General features: G+C 51.8%; 1 long non-coding RNA gene across 1 annotated transcript; it reads right to left on the bottom strand.

Annotated features, from left to right (window-relative positions):
- Positions 1 to 368: 368 nt before the first annotated feature.
- On the bottom strand, positions 369 to 3,320 carry LOC132318132 (uncharacterized). The gene is made up of 3 exons (XR_009484283.1): positions 3,003 to 3,320; positions 2,224 to 2,371; positions 369 to 919 (listed from the first exon to the last, which is right to left on the bottom strand). It is a non-coding gene; the product is annotated as an uncharacterized LOC132318132 (long non-coding RNA).
- Between the last annotated feature and the right edge of the window lie 7,326 nt (positions 3,321 to 10,646).

Raw genomic sequence — 10,646 nt, 5'->3', positions numbered from 1 at the left:
AGTACTTGAGTTTTTCTACTTATTCTGTCCCACTGCCTAATTCTTTGTTCTTTGCCCTCCTTCAATTGGCACCATTTCATATGTTTGTCACAAAGACGAGATTGCCCTGACTGTGTAACAATAACTGAATCCAGTAGACCACAGTAGCTCTCACATTGAGGAGGGAAGGAGAATACTGGAAATACAGCCTTTTTTAGCATTTTTAGAGATTATTTCTTACATAGGTTTTCTCCAAGAGGTCGGCAGCATCTCAGTTCTGTTTGTTTGCTATTCTGATCAAGCAGACAGACTGAAGTTGCATTTCCAATAGTTTAAGCTTCAAAATTAATTCCATTTAACATAAACGTCCTTAAATACATAGTCTCATCGGTGATATAAACCTCATTTAATTCAGCCAAAGACAAGTACAGTCATCTGCATTGAAGCTCTGAGTAATGGATGGAAACCGCACATCTCTGCGTCCATTTTCCTGAAAAACTACCGCCCTCTGCATCCTTATTTCCATCTTTTTTTCACCTAATTTATCTAAAGAGATCCTCAAATAGTCTCTGTTTTTCAGACAAATATCAGCATTCCTTCATTTGTTTTCATTCAGATTTGTAAGAGAATAATAAAAATTAAAAAGTCTGAATCAGTGAGCAAACTTGGTTCTGACACAGCTCCAAGCAGCTTCTGGTGTTCCTTTGCTCAGTACTCCCTCTCAAACTTTCATATAGAAGCACTTAACCCACATTTCTTTCAATGCTCAACTGCCTAGAAGAGTGATAGCACTTAATAAATTTCCTGCCATTTTAAACCTATTACCTTTTGATACGTCTCCTATACTTGGATGCTTGTCTCAAAGAAAATGACTGAAATGAACTACTGTATTACTAGGTCCAGTTGCTTCTCTTCAAATGTCCTCCTTTGGAGGATTACCCTGCAAAACAAAGCAAAAAGAATGTTGAGACCAGTTAGTCTATCATACTTTCAGAGCACTTTTCCAAAGCTTTAACTGAGATTCACGGAATAACCTCTCATTACACAAAGCTACACAATTCTGTTACTGAAGCCTAAATAATTTACTTTAGGTTAACTGCATGACGCTTAGAACACCTCATCTTTAAAGTCAGCACAGAAACTCCAAAGTAGATGACCTCCCCAAAGGCATACCTTTTTTGTGCCATAATGTTGCCTATGCGTAAGGAGTCTGCCTCTCCCTGCTATAATGGCATCCAGTACTAGCAAGGATGTGGTGAAAAATTTAGGAAACTACAGTATTTACCAGAAACGTTTCCAACACATTAAGAAAACCATCCAGGGTGAGGATCACTGAGCATGCAACTAGAATGAATACTCTGCACAAAGGCTTCAGCTGACCACTCTGGTCCTACTCTGCCTTTCCACTTTTACTATTCTCAGTCTTTCATGACTCTCTTTTTGACCAGCTCCTCTCTCCTTCCCCTCTCAGCTTGCACACATGAATTCACCAGTTCTACTTCTCTGCTGCAAAGTCCATATTGGGCAACTCTGTACCCCTTCCTTTCAGTGAATTTCACATCTGGTGTCTCAGTTTGTGTACTGCAGCACAAGCCAAAATTCTTTCTGCTCACAGTCTCCAATCTCCCAGTTTCTGTTCATAACTCCATCAAATACATAGGGCAAAAAAGGTTGTACCCAATGCCAGTAACTCGCATCAGGAACTTGACCGACGCACTTGCATCATCCTGACAAAGCTGCAGAAACAAACAAGTGAAACATACCCTTCTTTACTCCAGTTATAATAAAGAAATCTTCAGTAGATAAACCAAGCTGATGAGATTCTGTTCTGGAGTCTTATTACAAACTACAGCAAAACAAGACTAAGGATAGCATTGTGCAGCAGAAGAAAGCTATATGGACTGAGCTGGAAAACTAGTTGCCATAACTACCTACACTAAAGTGAGTGGCGCAGTTAAAACTTAAAATACCAGACGTCAACATCCAGACTTTCTTTTCTCACAGAAGACATTCATACATTACTGATATAATTCAAAACATTTTCACAAACAGGTAGTTTTGAGGCTTTTGCTGAGCTTCTTGCTCTCTGCTTTCTACTGGCTAAGGAATCCCCACCTGTAAGGGAATCATGACATCAGTCTCTCCAGAGACAACAGCAAAAGTTTCCGAAAGCAAGCAGATTACATTGCAAAGTACGCAGAAAAACAGCTATTGAGAACTATGGGTAAATTAAAGAAAACCCACCTTTTCCAACTTGCATAGTTTTTCAGTGGACCAAAAATCATCTATCTTCTCAGGTATTTTAGTACCTACTCCACCCTAAGTATCAGACGCATGGGGGGGGGGAACCAGCATACAACTTAACTTCAGGGTCACTTGTAGATTCATCTACCTAGAAAAAAAAAAAACCACCACAGAATTCAGAGTTCACAAAAAACTATGACTATTTAGTGAGACCCTGACCAAGCATTGGGCAACAAGGGACAGCCAGTGCTCCAGGTGCCATAAGAAGAACGTAAGACGCTGTAAATCCAGGGCTGTATTAGAAGTTCCCTGGAAGCATTTGCTTGGAACCTTACTAGTCAAAGTCACTGAATTTCATGAGCTGAGCAGTAACATAGCGCTGCTCTGACAGAAACCCTTTATGTCCAGCGCAGGGCCCCAGCCAGACCGACCAGGTAGCCCAGTTCCAGCTCTAAGACCCCCACTGCCACTCCCGGCCAAAGCCCCGAGCGGCGACCCCGTCGCCGGGAAAGACGAGCGCCGCGGGCTCGGGGAGGAGGAGACGGCTCCCGCGCTGCTCCGCCCCTTCCGAGGGCCCCGCGGACCGCCCTCGAGGGATCCTCCCACCACTGCGGCACAGCCGCAGCCACCCCCCCCCCCCCCCCCCCCTTCGGGTCCCGCCGGGCTACCGAGACGCCACCGAGCCTGCTCGTCTGCAGAACGGCACCGGTGTGCACCTGAACCGGGCAGCGGCGGCCCCAGGCTGGGAGGGAAGGAAGGCGGGGCGGTCCTGTACGCACTGCACTTGCCGACCGCCCAGTTCAGGTTGTGCTCGTGGCTCGTCAGCTCTCGGAGAAAGAACAGTGACGGAGCAGCCGCCTCGGGCCCAGCCACGCCTGAGAAGGTCCCCGATGCCCTCGCTGGAGCTCTCCGGTGAAGCCTCCCGCCGACGCATCATAGGCGGCCGCACGCCGAGGGAGAAGACGCACACACCGAATATCGCGGGGATGCGCTTCCGGCAGTGACGTCAACAGAACACGGAAGGCTTCAGTACACGAGTGAGCTGGCGCGGGCACTCGCACCGGCAGCCGGTCCCCGTTACCACCGGCCTCAGAGGCTCAAAGCGCGGTACTGCAGCCTACCAGCTGACGCGCGCATGAGCAGTGACGACATATTTGGAGCAGTCCTGCGCTCCACAGCACCGCACACGCGCAGTGCAGCCTGCCGGGCACTCCGCTGCCGTCTGCTGATGGCAGCGAAGTACTGTAGCTACAGAGAGCACGCATGCGCAGCGTGGCCTGCCGTTCTCTGCTGCCCTCCATCGATTACAGCGGCGCACTGCAGCCGGCGGCGTGACGCAGGCGCAGTACAGAGTTCCCCGTGCTGTTGCACCTGCTGCGTCACAGCGGGGCGCCGCGCAGCAGCGTGTTCGCTGCTGCTCTGGTGTTTTGCTAGCGGGCGAGGTAACCGGCCGTTTTCGCCACCCCTTCCCGGTGCTTACAAATCGGTAGCACAACGAGTCTCACATCTTGTTAGTCCCTCTTGTCACGGGAAAGCGAATTGTTTTATGGTAGCTGCTTCACATCGCTTACATGCCAGTACAGCCGCTCACCCTGCTGATCCTCGCTGGTGTATTGGGACAGACAGAGCAGCTCGGAAGCGTTCACGGTTGCGGGTACGGGGGCGCGCGCGATGGGCCACAATGCGTACGCGTGAGCTGCGGGCTGCAAGCCCGCGGTGTGACCAACGGGTGGGGGCAGAGCGCGGCCGCCTGCAGTACCGGGCTGCGCTCACCTGGGGTCAGCAGTGAGCACGCCATCCGCGATGGTGGGCTGTGAGCGCTTGAGGGCGCCACTTACCGTCGCGGTCCCGTCCGTCCCCACCCACCCCCCCCCCCCACACTTTCCCCCCTGTCGTCACCACGCGTATCGGACCGCTCATGCGCAGTGTTGGAAGACGCGCTGCAGCCTCCGCCGTGTTTGCGGCTGGCGCATGCGTCCTGCCCGGGAGTAGCGAAGGAGGGAGTGGGAGCGGGCTGTTGCTCGGTGCGGAGGGCCCGAGAACACCGGCGAGGTGACCGCATCCCTTTGGCTACGTTCGAGCATGGGGATGAATTGGGCCCGCCGGTGCGATCACTGCCTGGAGGCAGGGGTGCAGGGAGGGCATGGCCCCACCACATTCAGCAGTGGGACACTCGGGGCAAACTTCTGCTTTTCTTTATCTCACTTTTGGGTCCCATAGGCTCTTCCCCAGTGTGGGCCTGTGTGCACACTCAGCTCTTTGGACGCCCTGGAGCTGTGGGAAGCAGATGGGCCCTGGAGCAAAATTTTGGCACAGCGTCTGTGGGCGGAAGTTGGCTGGTTATAGCAAGCATGCCCAAGAGTGCTGGTGAGCAACAGGGAAGTTTAAAACTGGTGAACCAAACAGATTTAAGGCACTTTTGAGTAAGGGACAATTAGTGCAGCCCCACGTTAGTTACTTGAGAACTGAGGAAACAAAAACGGAGAGAGGAAAGATATCCTTGGGCACTCTGAAACTACTTCTGTCCCTGCGCACAAAATGTGGGCACCAACTAAACCGGGTGCTAATTAAAACTGCCAGGGAGTCTCCACAAGCCTTGCACAGCTTGTACAGCTGCTCCAAAGCATAAGGATTCCCTGTCTCTGAGGCATCCACACACCATGCTGGGATCTGGATATTTCCAGCACTGGCACAACAGCCTGATGCCTTCTCCTCCTCTGGGACATAGGAGTCCCATAATGGCTCTTCTGGGATGCAGGTGCCTCGATGAGTTCCCTGATGCATCTTTCAGGCTTCCCCATGAGTTTTTTGCTATTGCCATCTCCTTCTCTGTTGTGCCCAAGCATCCCTTGGCCAGTCTGTGACATACTTTACGGTGAGTCATCAGGGTGGGATTTGCTTGCCAGAGGAAAAAGCTGTTGAGGCAGCATTAGCGACTGCAGGAGTTGTCTTACTGGTTACTAGTCATAAATGTTTCTCTCAGCAGGTATCGCTTCCCTTAGGGAGATGGTGGTTACAGGTGTCTAGAATAGAACAGAACAGAATAGAATTTCAGTTGGAAGGGACTGTAAGCCCTCAACCATAAACAGTAGGCTGTGAACTCTTCTTTGGAGTTTGTAAATGTAATGCACCAGGGGTAGTTTTTATTATGATCCCAGAGGGAAAGGCACTTGGAGTCCATAAGGTAATGATTGAAATTCCATTTATTGAAGCTACCTCTAGAAGGAAAAAGGGGATAGTATAGATAATCTTACCTCATCTAGTCCAACTGCCCAACCCATTCAGGGCTGACCGAAAGTTGAAGCATATTATTAAGGGCATTGTCCAAATGCCTCTTAAACGCTGACAGCCATGGGGCATCAAGCACCGCTCCAGGAAGCCTGTTCCAGGGTTTGACCACCCTCTCTCTAAGGAAATGCTTCCTAATGTCCAGTCTAAACCTCCCCTGACGCAGCTTTGAGACGTTCCCACGCATCCTATCACTGGATCCCAGGCAGAAAGGATCGGCACCTCCCTCTCCATGTACCCTCCTCAGGAAGCTGCAGGGAGCAATGAGGTCGCCCTTCAGCCTCCTGTTCTCCAAATGAGACAAACCCAGAGTCCTCAGCCGCTCCTCACAGGACATCTCTTCCAGCCCTGTCACCAGCTTTGTTGCCCTCCTCTGGATGTGGTCAAGCACCTTAACATCCTTATATGGTCGGCCCCAGGACTGCACACAGTACTCCAGGTGAGTCCGTACAGTGGGATAATCCCCTCTCTTGACCATCTGGTTATGCTGTGTTTAATGCACCCCGGGATGTGGCTTGTGTTCTTGGCTGCCAGGGCATGCTGCTGACTCCTGTTGAGCATGCTGCCGACCAGCACTCCCAGATCCTTTTCTGCAGGGCTGCTCTCCAGCTAATCCTCTCTCAAGTTAGACGTGCGCCCGGCGTTACTCCATCTCAGGTGCAGAATCATCATTTATGCTTGTAAAATTTCATGCTTGTTAAATTTCGTGCCGTTGATGACTGCCAAATGCTCTAATCTATCTAGATCCCTCTGCAAGGCCTGTTGGCTCTTGAGAGAGCCAACGGCATCTCCCAGTTTGGTATCGTCAGTAAGCTTGCTAATGGTGCATTCAACACCTGCATCTAGATCATTGATAAATATATTGAACAGAACTGGCCCTAGAATTGAGCCCTGAGGAACACCAGTGGTGGCTGGTCACCAGCCAGATGTAGCCCCACCGGCTCTGGATGTTTGCCTGTGGAGTTGAGAGCACCACAAATACTAATTTTCTGCAATGGAGATGAATTAGTACTCTCAGTGTCACAGGTAGGTTCTGTGGAAGTGCAGCTTAGTGCAACCACATGGATTGATGCATGCATATGGTCACGTATGAATGGTGGCTGAAACCAAGCCTATTCACAATGACTGTAAAGGGTTCTTGGTGTGTTCACGTTCTGCTGCTCTGCCGAATAAAGGGCAAACTTTTAAAACTGAGGGCTAAAGTTACTCAGCTTCTCATTACTGTCTTCCTGGTCATATACACTTTGGTATTTGTCCCTTAAAACTGAGAGTACAGTGTTTTTCACTTAAGGTTTATTGTTTAAAGTTTGTTTTGCATGGTTTCTCACTCGAGAGCTGAGCTTTATTACTTTATTTTGTAGGGCTCAGTGTTTATCAACTGGAGTTTACAGTTTATTCTTTTACTGATCAGGGCACAGGATTTTAGATCTAACCTCATCAATAAATTCTAAATCTCCAATGATCGTTTGCGTTCCGAGATTTGCAGTTTATCACTTTAGGGTTCAGGTTTGATGGCTTACTGTTAAATAGAAAGGTCTAAATCCTTAGAAAATAAACTGTAAGCCCTCAACCATAAACAGTAGGCTGTGAACCCTTCTTTGGAGTTTGTAACTGTAATGCACCAGGGGTAGTTTTTATTATAATTCCAGAGAGAAAGGCACATTCACTGAAGCTAACTGTAGAAGGAAAAAGGGGATAGTATAGATAATCTTATGTCCCTTCAAATGCCAGGAACTCCAAGCTGTGCAGAATCAGAGGGACTTCCACTCAGGACCTGGCACATGGTGCAGATCCCATCTGTGGGGGATGTTCTGCAGACATCTTTGCCTTTAGAGCTCTTACAGGATCTCTTAGAAGAAAATAATTCCATTCGTTATTTCTACTATCAAACAGAAGAATGTTCACATGACAAACAGCTGCTTCACTTTATGATAAAAGACAAGGATGTGCAGGTGATGTAATTGCCAATGTGAAGTGGGAGCTGCCTGCAGGCTCCTTTGTTACAATTAGATGGCTAAATTTATCCTATGAGCAAGGAATATGCTTAGCACAACACAGACCTGAAAGCCAACCTATATGTGCAGCACAGCACAGGCCTGCGCCTTCTCGGGTTAACTGTTGTGTGGATCACCAACTCCTCGATGTACAACAGTCTTCTGGTTAGGATCACTACAGGTATCTTCCCCTGTGCCTCCTGTTCAGTTCTGTGCTCTGATCTGAGGTCTAGGATTGATGCGGTGCAGGCACAGTATAGTGAGCCAAACTGCTGAGGTGGCGGGGAGGCAAGAGCTGTGAAAGTTTCTTGCAGGGCTTTTGCCTAGGGGTAGGGCAGAAGCACATACAGATCAGATAAGGGGTTTTCCTCTCAAGTACCAGACCTGATTCCTATCTTTGAAGGAGAAAGCTTGGAGGAGGTGGGCAGCTCCTCTGTGATTTGCCACATCAAGAGCAGTAACAGGAACCGACTCTTGGCAACTGGATTGATGAACACTGGTCCAGCAATGACTCTTAAGGTGCTGCAGGTAAACTGGGAGTGTACTGGCACAGAGCTCTGTGGCAGACTGCCTCTCAGTTGTTGCTTTTGTACGTTAATTAAATGATTGCTTTATTCTTTGCACTCATGGCTGTGGTTCTTGCTGGCCCTTTGGACTCAATAAAAAGTGTGTGAGGACAGTGTCTGGGGGAGGAGGTTACACATTGTATAAGGGGATTGGTCCCAAGGTCTTCTGGACCACCTCGGAGGAACCCTGTGCTGTTCACAGGGTTGTGGGGGGATTTCCATTTCATTGCCATGGAAACTTGAGAGTTGTCAGTGGCATTTCCAATCATCCTGGCAGCACCTGGGACTACTCCAGGGCCTCGTGAAATCCCCAGGCTGCTCCTGGATTTGCTGTCAGCACTCTCAGCTATGTGGGCAATGTCTGGGATTGAGGGCCAGGGACAGCAAAAGCAGTGCTGGGAGACAGGGTTTCCACAGGGTGAGGGTCTGCCTGCAAGCAATGTTCTGTGACCCACACTGAGCCTCACAACAGGCCTTAGGGCCCTTTTGGTGTGCAGCAAGGCCCTTCATTTGTGTTGGGAGTAGGCCCCAGTGCCCTCTGTACCTCTCAGTTCACATTCTGGATTGCCCCTGAGCGCTTTTGTGTGCTCCAGGTCCTTGTTTGTCTTGCAATGTGCCATAAAGTTTTATGTTTATCTTTTTGTCATTGCAGAGTTTTCCCAATGCTTTCCTATGTGCTCTGGGGTCATGTTTTGATGGAGCCCCGGGGAGCTGGTGACACACTATGGGGGTAGGACGATGGCCCCCTGTTCCTGCTGGGCTCCAGCTGTGGGCTGGGGCTGGAGGAGACCCAGGTGCAGGCAGCGAGGCTGATGGTGATGGCCCCTCCCTGTAAAGGGGTGGCTGCTGGTGGAGGGGCTGGCGCTGCCCTGCCCTAGGTGGCAGTGGCAGGGCCCATGTGAGCCAAAGGAGGAGCGGAGCTGTCCCTGAGCATTACTGGGCTGCGGCTGCACCAAGGGAGAAGGTGAGTGGGGACGGCTGTCGCTTGGACCGTGAGTGTCCCGGGCGGCACCGAGCGCTGAGGCCAGGTGGGGGCGGGCGCTGGGTGCTCACCGAGGCGTGGGGAGTACCGGAGGAGGACTCTGGGTCCAGTGGCAGGGTCGCATGATCGACCAGGAGGTCCCGGGGAAAGCCCCGAGGAGGGCAGTGGGGTCCGTGGCGGAGACTCAGAGTGGCGGGTGCAGGGGGCCCGCGCCGTGTTAGAGCCGGAGCCGGGGGCTGCCCGAATCCGCTCTGGGGAGCAGCGGGGCTGCGCTCAGGGCTTGGCAGGCTTCCGGGTGCATTGGCAGTCGGGGGGGTGGGGGTGTGGGACACGGACGACACACACACGACGACGGTGTCCCTGCAGGGTCAGAAAGCAGGGAAGGCTGCCTCTCGGGGCATGCCGGGAGCTGTAGTCCTGAGGCACGAGACTGCCTGGTGGCCACGTTGGTTCCTGGGGCATGCCGGGAGGTGTAGTCTTCCAGCACTCAGCTGCCGGGCGGCCATACTGTGTTTGCCAGTGCATGCCGGGAGCTGTAGTTTTTACGGACTTGGCTGGCGGACAGCTGTGTTGCTCTCGGCCTCGTGCAGGGAGGCGTAGTCCTTCCTACCTCCGCCGCCCCCGTGGTGCAAGGTGCCGTTTGTGGCCAGTTTCCTGTGGTTTTCTGCGGGCTTTCAGCTGCGCCCATTCCCCAAAGAGCTGTGTGGCCGCGCTTCGACAGCGCATGCGCAGTGGCGCGCTGCCCAGCAACCGAACCGCCGTATTACAGCTCGCATGGTGGCTGCGCACCTGCAGCTCAGGCTCCGCGCATGCGCAGTGGAGCGCTAAACTGCCTTCGCCGCTGCCGCCCAGCGACCAAAATGAGGGTGGGGCGCCGCGCATGCGCGGTGGCGCGGGACACCGGACTCGCTGATGCCACACAGCGACCAAAAGTAGGTACTGCAGGTGGGCGCCACCGTGCTCCACGTTGCCGTCTGCCGATAACGGCAATGCCATGCTGCAGTGCCTGCGAGGTGATGCCGCCGCGCTCGTGGCTGCTTCCCGATAAGGAAGCGCTGCTGCCACCCCACGTACGCGGCGTTGGTGAGTGCTCGGCGTGCAAAGCGCGGAACCGCAGCGCCAGTGCCGCCCCTGGGCAGGCGTCGCCCACCAGGTGTTCGCTGCTGCTGCCGCCTCGCGGCCGAAGCGCGGTACTTCATTCTGTAGCTCACTGCCTGTCGTCCTCCTCCTGCTCATCTCCTGCTCTCTCTGACCCTTTGTGCTGCTCCCTGCCTTTTTTTTTCCCCCCCTCTATCTCTCTGCAGGGCTCCTAATGCCTCTCTTTCATTTTCCAACCCCCTGTGCTTCTCACGGTCTCTGTCTTTCTCTCTTGTTGTCATTATTCTTGTCTGTTGCCCTGTCTTTTTTCCTGTCCCATCGATTTTCGCTATATCCCTTTGTCCTGCTCCGTGCCCATATTCTTTTTTACTCCCTCTCTGTCATGTTGACCATCCCAGGTTTTTTTCTCCATCTTCATCCTGCCGCTGTCCTGATCTTTCTTTTTCTGCCCTGTTCCCTGTCACTCTTTCTGTCTCTTTTCTTCTGTCCTTGGTG

This window comes from Gavia stellata, chromosome 14 (assembly GCF_030936135.1).
Source record: "Gavia stellata isolate bGavSte3 chromosome 14, bGavSte3.hap2, whole genome shotgun sequence".
Lineage (NCBI taxonomy): Eukaryota > Metazoa > Chordata > Aves > Gaviiformes > Gaviidae > Gavia > Gavia stellata.
The sequence above is the reverse complement of the archived record's forward strand: the minus strand, read 5'-3'. Positions and strand labels throughout refer to the sequence as shown.